The 18,203-nt window shown below is 45.0% G+C and overlaps 1 non-coding gene across 1 annotated transcript; it reads right to left on the bottom strand.

Moving 5' to 3' along the window:
- Positions 1 to 11,506: 11,506 nt before the first annotated feature.
- LOC120643226 lies at positions 11,507 to 11,613 on the bottom strand. Its single transcript, XR_005662915.1, has one exon. It is a non-coding gene; the product is annotated as a small nucleolar RNA R71 (small nucleolar RNA).
- Between the last annotated feature and the right edge of the window lie 6,590 nt (positions 11,614 to 18,203).

Here is an 18,203-nt window from a genome sequence, read left to right on the forward strand (position 1 = left end):
CATCTTTATCCGAATAAACCCCTAAACCACACTTTACCTTCTAGAATATGTGTTTTTGAGCTAATATGCAGGTTGCAAGTACACTTTGGCCCGACATAAAATCACAGAAAATATCAGAGCACCAATTTAGGCTCAAACAGACCAAGTGAAGCCCAAAGACCATTCCAGACTAGTTTAGGACACGCCATACCCAGAGTTCAGACAAGAGGAGGCCCAAAACAGCCTGCTGGACGAAGCTGGGGGCGGTTGGCGCCCTTGGGCCATCGGCCGACCACCCTGATCGGCTGACCAGGCCCGTGGGCCCCACCACCTCAACTTTGCCACGTGTCGCCTCCCCACTGGTCCCTTAAGTCAATTCTGCAGGTCTTAGCCCCGTGGCTCCCTCCTATAAATACAAGCACTACTAGAAAATCGTACAATAGCCACATTTACCTCTTTTATCAAGCATTCTTGCTTAGTCTATAGGCTTAGTGGAGTTTCACATAAGTCTAGGAGTCATCGAGTCCCCGGAGTTGCTCGGGAGTTCTGGTATGGGTTCATCTCTAGTTCTCTCTTGTAATATTCGATCGTTTGTAATAGAATTAGACTATGGTTACCGATATCTGCTTGCAGTATGTTCTGAGTTATCGGATATATGCTTTATGATCTAGTTGCGTTATCATTCGATGCTTGCATTGTATGGTCACCATGTGCTTGCGATGGTTAACATATTGCCAGTATTTGTATGTTTGCTCTAGTATGATGTCTGTCCATCCGGAGGGTGGGGGCTCCGTGTGGGATACTAGAGTATCGCTTACTAGTATAGACATGGTGTCTAGATTAGTTAACTGTTGCTAGATGTCAACCTTTTCCATGGTTTGTAGAGGTAGCCGACAGGTGGTGATAGCCCTGTTCGAGCCCTAGTAATCCTCCACGTTCGGATTGGGGGGTAGGAGGTGCATAAAGCCGCCGGGGTGTACGGGCTCCTCCCGTTGCTTCGATAGCGGTCTCCCGGTTGTGTAGTTTAATATTTGACAATCTAACCATAAGATAGCATAGATATTGCTAGCCTAGTACATCTGACTCGAGCTCTAGCTTTTGTCTTGCTCCCGGCCTATAGCACCTTCTTTTCTTTATTTATCTTGAAGGTAGTTTGTGTATGTGTGTGTCACACTACCTCCTACCATGTTATCTATCTTACCCCTGTATATGTAACTGAATATCCAATCTAGATTAAGTTCATCAACTAGCCTATATATTTTCGTTCGCCGCCTTCCCTGCGGAAATATAAATGACACCCCGACATACTCTTGGGTAAAATGCTACAACAGTATTCCGTGCGCTTGCAGATTTATTCGTGGTTCATGAAATACCTGCCACCCCATTGGCGTCTGCGGGCGTCATCGCTGTTCTAGGTGGTGACGTTGGTAGGCGCCAATAGTCTTCTCCATGCTGAGCGCTGGCATGCAACGGTGAACGGGGGAGCAGGTATTTGGAACCTCTCGCCTCTTGGATCCTGCACCGGGAGAGGAAAAATAAGGTTTTTGGGAAGCGCTTCACGTGACTGCTCAAGATCTTCACCACAGCTCGTCCTCCGTCCAAGTATGGCACTGCAGCGTATCATCGTCTTCAACGCCGTCTGCTGCACTCTATCAGCAACATTGTCATCACCTTGTCTGTGCTGCTTATCATCGATACAACATCTCCATCTGCAAACGTTCAGTATGTGCATCGTGATCTGATTCTTCCATTAATCATGTTTTTCTAAGATCATGATTCTGTTGTGTCTTGTTACTAGTATGATAGAGTTATTCATACTAGATCTTGTCATGTTCATGATTTATTTATTTCCGAATTTAATCATTTAATTGCCTAATTATTCAACAATTACTAGCACACAACTCATATGAAGCGTTCTTCACACTCTACACCACACCAAATTTTTTTTAAGACTTTCCAAGTAATCATAGAAATCAAATTCCTCCATAAATTTGCACAAATCCATCCCGCCCGTGAACCAGCACATCACAACTGTTGGCACTCGGTGGGTCTTTAGTACTTCACTAATTATATTTGCGAACATTCTGCTGACCTAAGGAGTAAGGTTAAAGGTGAAAATATCTTAGGATTTCTTTGAGCACAAGTCTCTAATTGTACTCACCGTGGTAACTCAAAGGCTTTGTACGACAAACAAGTATATATATATATCCTGACAAGGCTTGGGAAATCAATCCAACTTTCTATCATAGATTTGCCCAAATTTGTAAACCAATAGATACCATTCATCATGGACATTCTATCTTCCCCACTCATCATGGAAGCTTAAGTTATGCTTGCCCTCACTAATAGACCCTAATCACCAAGTCCTCAACAAGTCTCCAAACAGATGCCAATAGTCCTATCCACCCATCCCACGCATACACATGCAAGTGAGGCAACAACAATCCATTTATTTTAGCAAGTGTAATAGGATTACATGAAGTTCAGGTTAAGAGTAGGCCATGCAGCGTTAACACATTCTCAAAATTATTGGTATTTTGTAACATCACGAATAAAATCTGCAAGCGCATGGAAATCGTTGTAGCTCTCATCCAGAAGTATTCCGAGGCATCGTATTCGCAGAGAAACACGAGTACACTATTTACAGTTCAGGTTCATCCAAGGATACACATGAGTAGGATCAAAATGATAGAAAGGGTTTCCTAAGGTTCAGAACCTAAGATAAGAAAAGATTCTAGCTTAACTGTTCACCTCAGGCTATCGGTTTCCCATGGATAAAACTATGTGTTCTGAAAATAAAGGCTATTGCTATATACCCGAACGTGGAGGGTTACTAGGGCTCTAACAGGATTGTCACCACCTGCAGGATACATCTACAAATTGTGAGGTGGTACAACATTTAAGTGGTAAAATCTAGCCTAGACATCACGAATATGCTATCTCGTACTAACACTAGCCTTGGCCAAGACCATCCTTCTTCGTCGAGAGTCTTAGGTTAGGGTCATTCACTACTCTAATAAACACTCAATCCTACAAACAGTAGAAACTAGAACTAAACTTAAACTCTATTTCTGAAGAACATAAGAAAGCACGAACACTTACTATGATTGATAAGCATCCGTCGAGATATAAGCGGAGAAGAGTGCCAACAAACCTGGCACTTCCCTGACTCCTCACTCTCTCTCTATTTTCCTACACTCTTAGACTGCCTAGAGCAGATAGGAAGAGCTCTCAAGCTTCAAATGAAGAAGAAGAAGAGGATGAAACTCCAAGGTGTGGTGTGTTCATTCTTTACCCCCTCTCATATATATAGGAGGGAGCTAGGGTTGTTTTGTTGTGGGGATGAGCTTAAGCCTGCTGGAGCCGACCTTGTGCACCAATGGGGAAGCTACACGTGGAAGGACAAAGGTGGTGGGGACATGGGCTGGTCGGCCGACCGCCTGTAGCCCCAACCAACCTCTCCTTCGGGGCAGAGGCTGACACATGGGCCGTCATGTCCTAAAAAGGTGAGTTGGACTTTTTTTCCTTGTCGGTTCCTTGCTCTGGAAGGCCCTTTGATCCATGTGACAACACGTGTCGCACTCTAATTGGTCGAAACTTTAAACCTTGGATCATAACTCACCATCTAGCTGCAAATTTAGCTCAAAATCACCTACACATATTCCTAAACAAGCATATGTGGAATTCGTTAATATTCAATTCTATGCTAGCATTTATTCCATGATATGCTTGGTTTTTGTGCAGGATTTGATGGTCGAAATAGACCATCAACAAACATGTAGTAAAACAATAGCCTAACTAGCAAGCAATGTCTAATAATGGGCATTCAGATCGTAGATGGGCATGAACCTAGCTAGTCTTCATAGTCCTCTCGGGTCATCTAGATGTCCTGGGCGTCAGTGAGTGTTGACGGTCACTAACGGCCCATTTCGACCATCTACTATCGTGCAAAAGTCGAGCATCAGAAGGAATAAATACTAGCATAGGATGATTATTTGACGAATTCTACAGATGCTGGTCTGAGAATGTGTGCAGGTGAATTTGGGCCAAAACTGCATGTAACGAGCATATTATTCAAGGCACAAATTCCTAGGCCAAGCACAAGCAAGCCCAAAGGCCAAAAAGGCCCATTCGGCAACCACATAAGAGGGGGAGAACCAGCCCAAGCGCAATGCCACATCAGCAATCCAAGGCGATCTCCTCTCGACCAATCAGACGCAAGCACGAGGATCAAAGGTCCCACATGGCAGCCATGCATAAGGAGGAAACTTGGCACCCACTCTTCCTTGCATGAGGGGTCCACATGTCAATCACCAGCCAAATGAGAGGCCGGTGGGCAGCTGGGCCCAGTCGGCCGACTTGCCTGGTCGGCCGACAGCCCAGTGGGCTGCACCGCCTGAAGCTTCCATGTGTCACTTCCCTATTTGCTCTAGAAGGCGGTTTGAGGTGGATTGGCTACATTCTGTGGGTGGCTCCCTCCTATAAATACAAGGGGAGGAGGGTGAGAATAGGACACACACAACACACCCTCTCAACTCACCTTTCTCCCTTGGAGCTTGAGACCTTCATCCTAGATGCTTAGGTAGACTAAGAGGTGTAGAAGAAGAGGAGAGTGAGGAGGAGTCGGGGAAGTGCCGGGTCTGTCGGCAATCTTCTTCGCTTGTACCTCGATGGATTCTTATTCGGTTGTAAGTATTCGAGACTTCCTTTGCTTATTTAGAATTAGAGTTTAGATCGCAAGTTATCATCTCTGCCTTATATTAGTTGATGTGTATGCTTAGCGAGTAGCATTTGATTTTAGCTTAAGACCCCGGATAGAAAAGGGTAGTCTTGGCCAGGGCTAAGGTTAGTAGGGAAAAGCGTAGACGTGGTGTCTAGGCTAGACTATACCACTCAGTTGTCTAATAGTCCCACAGTTTATAGAGGTAGCCGGCAGATGGTGACAGCCCTGTTTGAGTCCGAGTAATTCTCCACGTTCGGATATTGGATAGAGCACTATTATCGGAGCTATCGGCTTGTATAAGCTGGTCGAAACCAGTAGCTCGAAGTATAATGGCGACGTGATCTCTTCTTCTAGGCATAGATTCTAGATCTAGGAAGTCCTCTCTTCTATCTTCTCCACATCGGCGTGTGTGTCCTTGGATGAGCCTGAACCCATAGATAGCGTACTCACGTTCCTCAATGGATACGATACACTGAAATACTCTTGGGTGAAAGCTACAACGGTATCCGTGCGCTTGCGGATTTTATTCGTGACGTTGCAAAATACCAACAGTGAGCTTCTCCTCAATGAGTCCTAATCGTAAATATAGGGGCCAAAGTGCAAATAACACCAAAAGTATCCAAATAAAATCTAAGTCTTACCAAAACCTATTCTATCAGGTCGATCATGATTTTATAACAATTGTGAAACTTGTTGCATAATTTTTAAAGCTTCGTTTAATTTACTAAGACTTTTCAAAGCCTAGAAAATGATAAAAGGATTTTGGAAAAAGAAAACACATAGTCCGTGATGCGTGGAAGCCTTCTAGCGTAGCACATGGCATGATGTCAGCTCAGGGTCAGTCAGATAATGTCAGTAGTGCCCCTGCTGATGTCATCATTGACTGGTCAGCGTTGGCTAGTCAACGGTCAAAGGGTCCATGGTCAAGCGGTCCCACCGGTCAGACGCTCCCTTTAACACCCTAGTGTTTAAGTGCCAAATAAGAACTCATAAACTTGTTATCATGCATCAATGACCAAGAAAAATTAAACAAATGCATTTTTATTATGTATGCATGCATGTGTATGTATGTGTGTAGGTGCTTGTGTATGTGTGCAGAATGTGCTTAGCAAAGGGTGTCTTGGCAAATTTTTATAATCAATTTGGCATGACCAGTAAAATATACTAAAATATCCCTTCTATAGTGCTCATCAAATTTGCTATAGAAGTCGGGTTCAAAATTTAAGAATTTCATATGAAAAGATGATGAATTCTAAATTTAAAATAACTTTCAATTTTATGGTCAAATTGTTGGGGATTTCCACCTCCAAAAACAGGAGCCGACCGGCCCAGGTTGCCCAAAAATCTATAGTGGCAACCCTAGTTCACTAATGTGGCCCGGCAGCCATTTGCTTTCAGACCTCGGCCTCTCGTTTCAGGACAAAGTACAACAATGACCGAGGGTCCAACATGGGCCTTGGAGGGTGAGCCTAGATAGAGGTGCAAGTGGATAACCCTTAGGCGCACCTCCAACCCTCTTTAGTTTAAAATACTATACTAGTTTTCCAAAATGATTGCATACCTTGCTCTCTTGACCCTTCACTACAAACCCATCAAGCTGATTCATATAGATCTCCTCATCCAACTCTCAGTTCAGGAAAGCTGCCTTTACGTCCATCCGATGAACGAAAAGACCATATGAGGCAACAAGCGAAAGGAGTCTCGAATAGTAGTCAGTCTAGCAACAGGTGAGTACGTGTCGAAAAAGTCTTTACCTTCTTTTTGTGTGTAACCTTTGCCCACAAGCCGAGGCTTGAACTTCTCATCAGGCCTAAGCTTTTTCTTTAACACCCATTTGCAACCCATAGGTTTGCAACCATAGGGTCGCTTAGTGAGTTCCCACATATCATTGGATAGAATCGAATCCATCTCACTTTGGACAACTTATTTCCAATCATCTATTTGGAGATGCATATGCCTCAACAATAGTAGTGGGTGTGTCATCCATAAGGTACATAGTGAATTCATCACCAAAGGATTTTGCAAACCTTTGTCTCTTGCCCCTACGAGGAGATTCATTGTCATCCTTCTTGTAATGAACATGGCCCCATTTAGGCCATTTTGAGTGATTTTGGTGATCATATGACAACGCAATCAATGAGACTAACGAGTTTTTAAGTAAATCTAACTAGGTCCCAGGGATGAAGTAAAAAGCCCCAGCAAAGCAAAATGTGAAGAAAGAACTTAAAGAAACACTGAAATGGATGAATTCTATAGAAATCAGCTGTCGGTGCAAGTTTCAGTGCCAAATCGGATCAAGTCAAGACATCCTTAAGGCACCGGTTTAACCAATGCTAAGGAAGATAGGCATCGGTGCAATCACCATACTATTACCTAGAGACGAAGTCAAGTGCACAGGAGCCAAGCCTTCAGCACCAGTTTAACTGATGCCCCATTAGAGCAAGCATCAGAGCAATGACGTCAGCAAGGGGAGTGAAGAGCAATGGCTATGTGAAAGGTCCCGTACCACTGGTTTAACCATTACCCTAGTATTGGTTAGACCGATGGTTGCAAGACCCACCTGCAAAAGTGTCAGAAGCCCAACGGCTACTCCAGAGCTAAAAGAGACCGGTTAAACCGACATTCGAAGCACCGCCAAAGAATGTAGCAGCATCCGTAGAGGTACATGCTGGGACAGAGTGCCGACACCCCGGCAGTTCTCCCTAACTACGCTCTCAGTCTCGTAGAGGTACAAAATGGAGAAGAGCGCCGAATACCGGTGCCCCTCTTGAGTACCTCTACCCTCTCCCTATTCTGAGAAAACTCTAAATGCAAGAGAAGGCGTGAAGCTCACACTTGTGGATGTCTTCATTTGGAGCCCCTTCCCTCATATTTATAGAGGGGGTACATGGTGCTTTCGGCCGAGGAATGTGAGGGGATCACCTGGAACCGACATGCTTTGATTGTGTTGTCATCGATCACAAAAAATGGGGAAATTGTAATGAACATGGACCCATTTAGGCCATTTTTGAGTGATTTTGGTGATCGTATGACAATGCAATCAATGGGACTAATGAGTTTTTTAAGTAAATCTAACTAGGTCCTAGGGATGAAGTAAAAATACCTAGCAAAGCAAAACATGAATAAAAAACTCAAAGAAACACTGAATTGGATGAGTTCTGTAGAAATCAGCTGCACCAGTTAAACTGACGACCCCCCCATCGGTTCATCCGAGGGTGGCATTGGTGCAAGTTTCAATGCCAAATGGGATCAAGTCAAGACGTCCTTAAGGTACCGATTCAACCGACGGTATGGAAGATAGGCATCAGTGCAATCACAATACTGTTACCCAGAGACAATGGCAAGTGTGCAGGAGCCAAGCCATCAGCACCGATTTAACCAATGCCCCATCGGAGCAAGCATCAGAGCAATGACGTCAGCAAGAGGAGTGAAGAGCAACGGCTATGTGACAAGTCCAGTACCACCGGTTTAACCAATACCCTAGCATTGGTTTAACCGATGGTTGCAAGACCCAGCTGCAGAAATGTCAGAAGCTCAATGGCTACTTCAGAACAGAGAGAGACTGGTTGAACCGATGTTGAAAGCACCAGTTTAACCGATGCCTACGCAGAACAGCTGTTAACGGCTATATATATGCCTCTCCCTAGTCATTTGATGTTTGCTGGAATTCCTAGAAGACATACACACACCCAAGAACACATCCAAGCCATCCAAGAGCTTAGTGATAAAATCTTTAGTCCTTAACACATCTTTGAGAGTGTTAGTGATAGGTTAGCTCTTAAGTGAGTGAGAGAGCAAGGTGCTGCTGCCTTATGCGTGGTTCTAGATTGAACCAACAAGTGTATCTCGGTGCGCTGGCCCCTTGGAGCATTGGTGGCTTGCCGGCAAGTCAAGGACTCTCTGGCTTGGTGTGGAGCGGCATCAACAACTTTGTGCGGGGGATGTGGAGACCTCCTTCCTTTGTGGGCAAGCACCTTAGTGGAAAACGGAATCAAGGTGACCGTGATTGTGTTCATGGAAGAGAATTGACTGTTGGGAAGAAATACTCTTCGTGAGTGCTTCAACAACGTGGATGTAGGTGTGCCTTTGTGGCTACCCAACCACGGGATAAATCCTCGTGTCGAGAGTTTGCTTCCTCTCGTTCCCTCTTTATGTTTCTGCATTTCATATTGCAAAATGTGTGCTTTTATTTTCATAGAGTAGTATCTTGATAGAAATGACTATACGTTGCTAAACTCTTTTTGGGATGAGGGTTTTACACTAGTTGAACTATAGTTGCACATCTAGATAGCTTATGTTAGTTTGAGTTTTATGCAAACTAGTTGGAGCCAGAGGTTAAGGTTTTTAAGTTGCCTAATTCACCCCTCCCTCTCAAAGCACTCGATCAATTTCACCCCTCAAGGATTTCCTCACGCTCAGCTGGTTGTTCAAAAGCCTCAGAAAAAGTATGGCAACAAGTTCAGGAGTTATCTTAGAAGAAAATCTAGACGTGCTATGCGTATCTTACATAGAAAATATATTCTCAAAAAATGTTGCATCACGAGATTCTATAATACTATCAACATGCATATCAGGTACCTGTTGACGGTCGTTAAGTGAAAAATTTGACCGTCAACTATACTCACAAGAGAAGAAAAACCATGCCTCTTACTAACATATTTGAATCCCTAACCTAGATCAATAGTTGTTTTGGAGAATTTATATTTTCAGGAGCACAAGTTCGGAATTAGAAGAAAACACGAAGAATACGCAGATGAAGTCACAGAATATCGTGTCTTGCGTAACACAAGCAAAAGAGGCCCACCAGACAGACCAAACCGACCAACCAAGCCCCGGCACCGACTACTTGACCAGAGGACCCACCAAGCAGTGACCCAGAGAAAGACGGTGGCCAGAGGCGGCAAAGGGGGGGTCGGCCGAACCCCTGGTTCGGCCAAACCACCCCGGCATCCCGTCCAGATGTATTTTGGCGGGAGATTAGCTTTGATCCTCTAGAGGTCGGTTATGAATGTTTTCATGTAAAGGGATGGCGGGAACCGACCTCAAAGACTATAAGAGGGTCCTCCGACCACTCTCTCCACACACACCACTTGGAGAAGCCTCTCTCTCTCACTCTCATTGTGACTTGTACTCTTTAGGGTAGCGAAGCTAGGCTAGTACTTCAATTCCTTAGTGAATCTAGTTGTCTCGGGGTCGGCGAGCAATCCTCGGCCTCTGGTATGGCTTTGTATTCCATCTATCGTTATGCTATTCATAAAGAGCTTGTTCTTGGTTATCTTGCTATGTTCTTAGCCTGCGTAGCCAAGTTCTGTTCTTATTCAAGTTGTATTAGTTGCCTGCTTAGACTCATTGTGCTTTATGCTTTCGGGCTTGCCTTAGCATCTTACCTGTCCATCCGAAGGGTGGGGGACTCGGGGGCACTAGGGTAGTGACCTCGTATGCGGGCATGGGGCTCGGGTACGCGGGATCCTTCGGATATGACGGTGCTCCAAGATTTGACTGGGGTAGACCGCAGGTGGTGACAGCACTATCGGTCCGCTGGGAAGCTGCTTCTAGGTTAGCATACTTCCCAATGTTTTGGTATTCGTATAGGAGTTCATGCAAAGATGAAACGGTCTGGACGTTCTCCGGAACAGGTCATTCTCCCAGATGTCCCTAATTTCCTGGCACCTGCAGCTCTAGGCGTGTGACTAACATAGCTTCTCTGCTGACATGAATAGTATACTAGGACCTTGTTTGCCTATGCTCCCACTAACCTTAGGTGTATTTGTTTATTCTTTATTCATGAGAGTTTGCTGATCTTGTGTGTGTCACATTACCCTCAATTATCTTTATTATCACTTACCCCTGTATGATCAGCAGTTCACACCTTGTCTCATAATTGTTGTGGTTATGTATCTAGTAAACATCTTTACACACCATAGCCATCCCTTGGGAAAATATAAATAATGATACCCTGAATACTTCCGGGTGAAATACTACAACAGTATATCCATGCGCTTGCGGATCCTTCTGTAATCGTTAAGACATACCGCACGCCGTCCCATGGCATCAACGCTATGGGGCGGACGTCCCGGCGTTTCTTGGCGCCATTGTTGGGAACTAACCATTCCTAGTGATTGCGCTAAGAAATGCCAACAAGCATTTCTGGCACCGTTGCCGGGGATGGCACTAGGTGTAAAAAAGATCTTTACTAATTCATAAACATGGCATTGTGAATAAGAGGTAGCTACTGCTCATACAGGCTAATATCATATTTTGTTTTCTCCTGATTGGATGAAAACATGGTAGTGTATGACTGGTTTCTCCTTGCCGACAGACTTTGTTGAAAATCCCGAGAAGCTCGTGAGAAGGGTCCGACCTCGCATCGTCCCTCCTCAGCTCTCGTTGTCGACAAGCGAGCCAGCTTTTCAGGCACCAGTAACAACAACCAAACCCGTGGCTAAGAAGACTCTCCGTGACTTTTCCGTCCCCTCAGCCGCCAATGTGGCGATCGTACCCAATGCTGATGTTGGGGACGTGAACTTCGAGCTGAAGTCTAGGCTCATAAACATGGTGCAGGCTAGCCCATTCTATGGCAAGCCAAACGAGGACGCCAACGCCCACCTCCAGAATTTTCTGGAGCTCTGCAAGACCGTAACCATATGGGGCGTTATAGCTGACATCATCAGGCTTCGCTTGTTTCCTTTCTCCCTCCTTGGGAAAGCGAAACAATGGTTTTATCAGAGTACAGAAGTTGTCAACACGTGGGACAAATGTTCCACGGCGTTCCTCTCCAAGTTCTTCCCACTGGGCAAAATGAATGCCTTGCGAGGAAGAATATCAAGTTTCTAGCAGACAGGGATGGAATCCATCCTGGAAGCTTGGGAGACACTCCAAGAGTACATACTCGCCTGTCCTCGTCATGGGATGGACGCGTGGCTCGTACTCCAAAGCTTCTACAATGGGCTAACGACAACATCAAGAGCCCATTTGGACGCTGCTGCTGGAGGGGCCTATCTTGATCTCACTATTGCCAATGCCAAAGCCTTGATCGAGAAAATAGTCGCCAACTTGGGCTGGAACGAGGAGCGTTCCCAGCCCCGAACCAAAGGCGGAATGCATACCATCAAGGAGACGGATATGCTTGTCGCCAAGATGGACCTCCTACTCAAACATCTACACGAAAGGGCGGAATTCAAAGAGCACAGGAATAACTACGCCCAGGCCATGAACTCGTACATGACGTGCGAGGTTTGTGGTAATGGTGGACACTTGGGGAATGACTGCCCCGAGATCCATGAAGATGAGGCCTACATCAACAACAACAACGGTTTCCGTCCACAAGGAGGCCAGGGGTGGGGACAAGCACGCCCACCATTCCAAGGAGGAGGTAATAATTTCAACTCAAATTTCAATTTGAACTTTAATTCGAGCCAACCCTCCTTGAGAGATCTTGTCTTTGGCCAAGCTAAAATTAATGAATCTTTAAATAAAAAGCTTGCTGCCAATGATAAAGTTTTAGAAAATATAAATGCAAAAGTTGAAACTCTTTCTTCTGCCTTGAAAAATCAGTTAAGTTTCAACAAAATGATAGAAACACAGCTGGCTCAAATCGCTGCTGCCATTCCTGCTGCTGAGTCTGGAAAGATTCCGGGGCAACCCGAATCTCCCATTGAAACCGCAAATATGGTGTCTACCGGGTGGGGAAACCTTCCCCGGCAGGCCCCACGTACTAACCATGCAGGTAGGTACACCCCACCAAGGATGAATGCTTGGGGAGGACTAACAGTGAAACTAAGTGGAGATCCAGGGGTGCCCATGATCAGCTGCTCCATCTTTGACCAACCCTACAGACAGGCCCTCTGCGACCTTGGATCCAGCATAAACATTATAAGGTAATTTTTGAACAATTACAATATCCTGCTCTCTCCCAGACCCGCATTTTCATACAGCTTGCAGATTCCACAGTTCGACACCCTGAGGGGATAGTCGAAAACCTATAAGTACAAATCAAGAACTGCTTCGTCCTCGCCGACTTCATCGTCCTCGACATGGAGGGGGACCTAGGCTTAGATCTCATTCTTGGACGACACTTCCTAAACGACGTCAAGGCTAGGATCGATGTTTGGGCTGGAGAAATCCAGTTCCGCATCGGGGTCGACAACATATTTTTCAAATTTCTCCACAGGGAAGAGGAAAGATTTGTGATCCAGCAGGCTCATGACGGGAGCCCGCTCTGGGGTTCACCCGAACCCCAACCTGAAGAACCTATGACCACCCGATCCAAAAGAAGATGATCAAGGAAGGTGTGGTGTAAGGTTGAGAGTTCGTCCTCGCCCAGTTCTCCAGGACGAGCCGAACAATGGTAAGTCAATGCAGGAGAAAGGTCCCGTTCGTCAGACTCAAAACGACAAGTCCTTGCCAAAGGTAAATTGGTACTTATCACATATTTAATTTTCTGCCAAATTTGCTTTTCTCGACTTTTGAAAATTTTCCCACTGCATGTTTGAATTTTCAAAACACCATTGCATGCTAGAATCTTTTCTAGCACCTTTTCTGTTTTTATAGAAATCCAAAAAAATATTTCTGAGCATTGAAATCCTTTGAAGAAAAATACTTTTGAAAATCTTTCGAGGCAAAGTTTGGCCCGGCACCCAAGTGTTCAAAGCTTATTACCGTGGGGAGCACCTGGGCCGTGGCTGTCAGCCAGTGGGCCCACATGGGGGCCGGCCGAACCCCTGGGTTGGCCGACCCCACCTGGCAACGGCTCACTGCCAGCTTTTGCCAACGGCTACTAGCCGTTGTGCCCAGCTCCTCCCAACTGTGCCCGGCCATTCTCTCTTTAAATAGAGGCTGAGGGGTGGGTGTTGAGCTCTCACACTCAACTCTCATTCACTCACTCCCTCTCAAACTCTCTCAAACTTTGCTCTCGGGTTTTCATTGGATTTTTGTTCAAGTTTGATTGCAAGAAAACTTTCTCTCTCTCTCTCTCTCATTACTTTGCTGCAAGATTGCCTACATACTTGGGGGAACAACATTCGGGTAAGAGTTTTATTTTCATTTCACTAACTCGAATTGAGTTGTTCTTGTTCATTTTTGTTCGCTCTTGTTGCAAGCATGAAGGGTGCAGGTCGGCAGATATCCGGAGCTATCAAGAGGGTGACGAGGTTAGGCTCGTCTCGTTCGCTGGGTGAGTCAAGCTCTTGTCATTCTCCCGAACCTACACCAACACCGACCACGATGGACTACGAACAAGATGAACAAGAAGAACATTACAAAGATGTGCAAGCCGAACCGCAAGCCGAGGCCATGGAAATTGATGAAGATGATGCTTCCTACCTCGACTTGCGCGATGCTCGTGAGCGACAAGCCTACGCCATCATCAAGGGCCAAAGCTTCGTCCACACCCGAGCCTTCGATCCGGAACTTCTCATCAAAACAGGTATGTACGAAGACTTCGCTAATCTTTGGCATGTAATTGGATGGAGCAACTTCGTTCCCGTTGAGGAGTACGGTCCTCGGCTCCTCACCATCCAATTCCTTTGCACTCTTCGGGAGGTGGAAAACTGGGTTTATTTTTTACTTTTCAGGAAAGATTATTTGGTTTCTTGAAAAACTTTTGCTAGCCACCTCGATTTCAACAAACACTAGCCGATTTCTCTTTAGCAAGCTTGCCGCGGTTTTAATCATCATGAGTTTTGGGGACAGATTTTGGGTCAAATTATCCATGGCAAATTTGCACCCTGGTGCAATGACATTCATAATCAAACTCTTCGCTTGATGCACAAGTAGTTAGCCATCACTCTCTTTCCAAGAGATGATGTCCGACCCGTGCACAACGATGAGTTGCTCATTCTATATGCCATGGTCAACAAGATCAAAACCTCCCCCGCACAAGCTTTGGTTAAGCAATGTCTATCGAATTTCAAGATGATGGGTCCTATTGAGTGTACTTCATTTATTACTCGTATCGGTACACGTGTTGGTGCCTTAGAGGGGAATTCCATTCCCTTCATTGAGGGTGACCGTGCGTATATCGATGAGTCTTATTTGATTCAAGGTCACACACTCAAGAGAGGCCCGGATGACTCTTTGATTTTCTTCTCCATGGGCTATACAAATGAGAGTTCGCTGCCCAATGCGGAATTCCATTTGTATAATTGTCATTCGCTAACCATCCATCTCGTTCAACGAGAAGGGGGCCGTAGGCATAGTGTTTCTGATTTACCTGTCAGGATGACAAGGAGCAGGACCAGAGGGGAAGAAATGCCAACACAGCCTCAGCATACTTAGACCTCATACCACCATGAGGCGGGTGGTTCGTCATGGCACAACGCAAGTACAAAAGAGTGGGCACGGCAGGCCCAAGGGTGTCGGTCCACTAGTTCCAGCTCTAGTGGACCCCCGATCTCCGCCGGACGCTCAACCTCATCCAGAGATTTCGCCACTCTGACTCGACAAATGGGCGAGCTGAACGTGCGCACCACCAACATCAACGAGTCGCTGGGCCGGCACATCGAGTCAACTCAAAACTGGTAGCGATACACAGGAGAGAGGATCCACAACTTGGAGCGGCAACAGCAGCAGACCCAGGAGGAGTGGAGGGCCTACTACCATTGGCCGGGATTTAACCCCAACCAACAGCAGTTTGCCTGAAGCTACCTTGGGGGAGGACCCCCACGAGAGGTAACTTGTATCAAACTCTATCCTTTACCGCTTTTCAAAATCTTGCATGAAACCAAATAAAAATTTGCATAACTAAAATCAAACAAAAATCTGCAAAACTTAGAAAAACCAAAAATATTTTTTTCGCTTTAATATGAGTAGTAAGCATGGTATGAGTTTTCCTTGTTGAAATGATGAATAGTTCCTCTGTTAATTTCCTTCATATGCTTAGTTACAACTTTGTGCTCTGCCTAGTTTTGGGTTCGTTGGCTTTAGGTTCAAACCTTAAATCTTGAAACTTGTGGGTAGCAAAAGCATGATCCAAATCTAAGTTGTTGTGAGCTATGATATGGTTAAATAGAGTTGCTATGATCTTTCCTATGTGATGCTTGATGTCTGGAGTATTTCATTTCGAAAACACAAAAATATAATAAGTGTGGCAGAACTGCCAAAATTAATCCGATTTAAGTGCGTTAACCATCACCTTACAGATGAAATGATTAACATGTACTTCAACCGGAGAAATCTGACAGTCTGTCGGGTAAAATCCCGATAACACCACTGTATTTCAGATCGAAACAACATACCTCACTCGAAGGTGAGCCCAGAGATTACAATACAAACTTCAATAGTAAATGTTATTCCAAACTGAGTTTGAGAATTCAAACAAGGTACCTCAGAAATTTGAAAGTAGATAAGTTCTTCAGAGTTTATAAACAGTGGAAAGAAAACGGTAACTAGCGACGATATATGACATCATGATGAAGCCATGACGTCAATCTCACCAAGCATTCCAAGGATTACCTGAAAATAAAGTTAAAAGTAAGACTGAGTATACTAATACTCAGCAAGACTGACCCGACTAAGGGTATACAACATCTCTTTAACTAGACATGTAAGGCTTGTGAAGGCTCTGAGGTTTGTTTGCTGAAAAGCAATAAAGGCTTATGAAGTCGATGCCCCATACGTCAAATATTTCTATCTGGAGATTGTTCTGCAAGGGCATTGCATCTCGTGCGGTGATTCCACCATGCAGTTGGCATCTCTGGCATCTTCGAACGAAATCTTTGGTATCTTCATACATGGTTGGCCAAAAGAATCCGCTCTGCCAGATCTTCGCTTGAGTACGAAATACACTATAGTGTCTCCCATATGGTGTTGCATGGCATTTCTCAATGATCCTCGTTCCTTCAGCTGCTGGTACACACCTTCTCAGCAAACCATCAGAACAAACTCTGTAGAGATATGGATCATCCCACAAGTGTAGTCTACTTTCATAGATCAACTTTCTCTTGTTTTCTCCTGGTGGTACATATCCTGAAACCATAAAGTTCACAATGTTTGCATACCAGGGGGTGGAGTCCGTTACCTTCATCAGCATGTCATCCCGAAGGAAATCATTTATCGGTAGTTCTTGCGTGCTAGTACAATGCATACGCGACAAATGATCTGCAACAGAGTTTTCTACTCCTTTTTTATCTTTTATTTCAAGGTCAAATTCTTGGAGCAGAAGGATCCATCGTATCAAGCGGGGTTTAGCATCTTTCTTAGTAAGCAGATATTTCAATGCAGCATGATCGGTGTAAACAACGATCTTAGCTCCTACTAAGTAAGATCTAAACTTGTCTATAGCGAAGACAACGGCAAGAAGCTCTTTTTCAGTGGTAGCATAGTTTAGTTGAGCTCCTGTCAAAGTCTTGCTAGCATAAGCGATAGTGTGATGCTTCTTGTCCTTAGTTTGGCCGAGAACGGCCCCTACGGCATAATCACTAGCATCACACATGATCTCAAACGGCAGCGTCCAATCTGGGGGTTGGATGATTGGTGCTGAAATGAGTGCCTTTTTGAGGGTGTGAAAGGCAGCAGGGCACTCATCGTTGAAGTCAAAGGGTGCATCCTTAGCTAAGAGGCTCGTGAGGGGTCTAGCGATTTGGGAAAAGTCCTTGATGAATCGACGATAGAACCCAGCATGGCCTAGGAAGCTATGGATTCCCTTGACATTGATAGGAGGTGGAAGATTTTCTATAACTTTAATCTTGGCTCGGTCCACCTCTATCCCTCGTTCAGAAACAAGGTGCCCTAAGATGATCCCTTCACGCACCATAAAATGGAACTTTTCCCCATTAAGCACCAAATCTTTTTCGCGGCATCATTGCAAGACGTTGTCTAGATTCTCAAGACAATGATCAAAAGTTTTCCCATAGACAGAAAAGTCGTCCATGAAAACCTCCATGATTTCCTCAATCATGTCTGAAAAATAGACATCATGCACCTTTGGAATGAGGCAGGTGCATTACATAACCCGAACGACATCCTACGATAAGCATAGGTTCCATAGGGGCATGTGAAAGTGGTCTTGTCTTGATCATCGGGATGGATGGGGATTTGGTGATAACTGGAATACCCATCAAGTAAACAAAAGAAAGAATGGTTTGCAAGTCGTTCCAATATTTCATCAATGAAGGGCAGCGGGAAATGATCCTTCTTCATAGCCTTGTTGAGTTTCCCATAGTCAACACACATCCTCCATCCAGAAGGGAGACGTTGAGCGATCAGCTCATTCTTGTCATTAGGAACAACTGTCATCCCTCCTTTTTTAGGCACTACCTGAACGGGACTAACCCACTCACTATGCGGCACGGGGTATATAATCCCGGCATCTAGGAATTTCAGGACCACCTTCTTGACAACCTCCCTCATCGCATTATTCAACCTCCTCTGAGGTTCCCTCAAAGGTGTGATGGTGGAATCCAAGGGAATGCGATGGGTACAAAGAGTTGGGCTAATTCCCTTGAGATCTTGAAGGGAATATCCCAAAACGGTTCGGTGTTTCTCTAGGACAGTGATGAGTCTT

Source organism: Panicum virgatum, chromosome 7K (assembly GCF_016808335.1).
Source record: "Panicum virgatum strain AP13 chromosome 7K, P.virgatum_v5, whole genome shotgun sequence".
Taxonomy (NCBI): Eukaryota; Viridiplantae; Streptophyta; class Magnoliopsida; order Poales; family Poaceae; genus Panicum; species Panicum virgatum.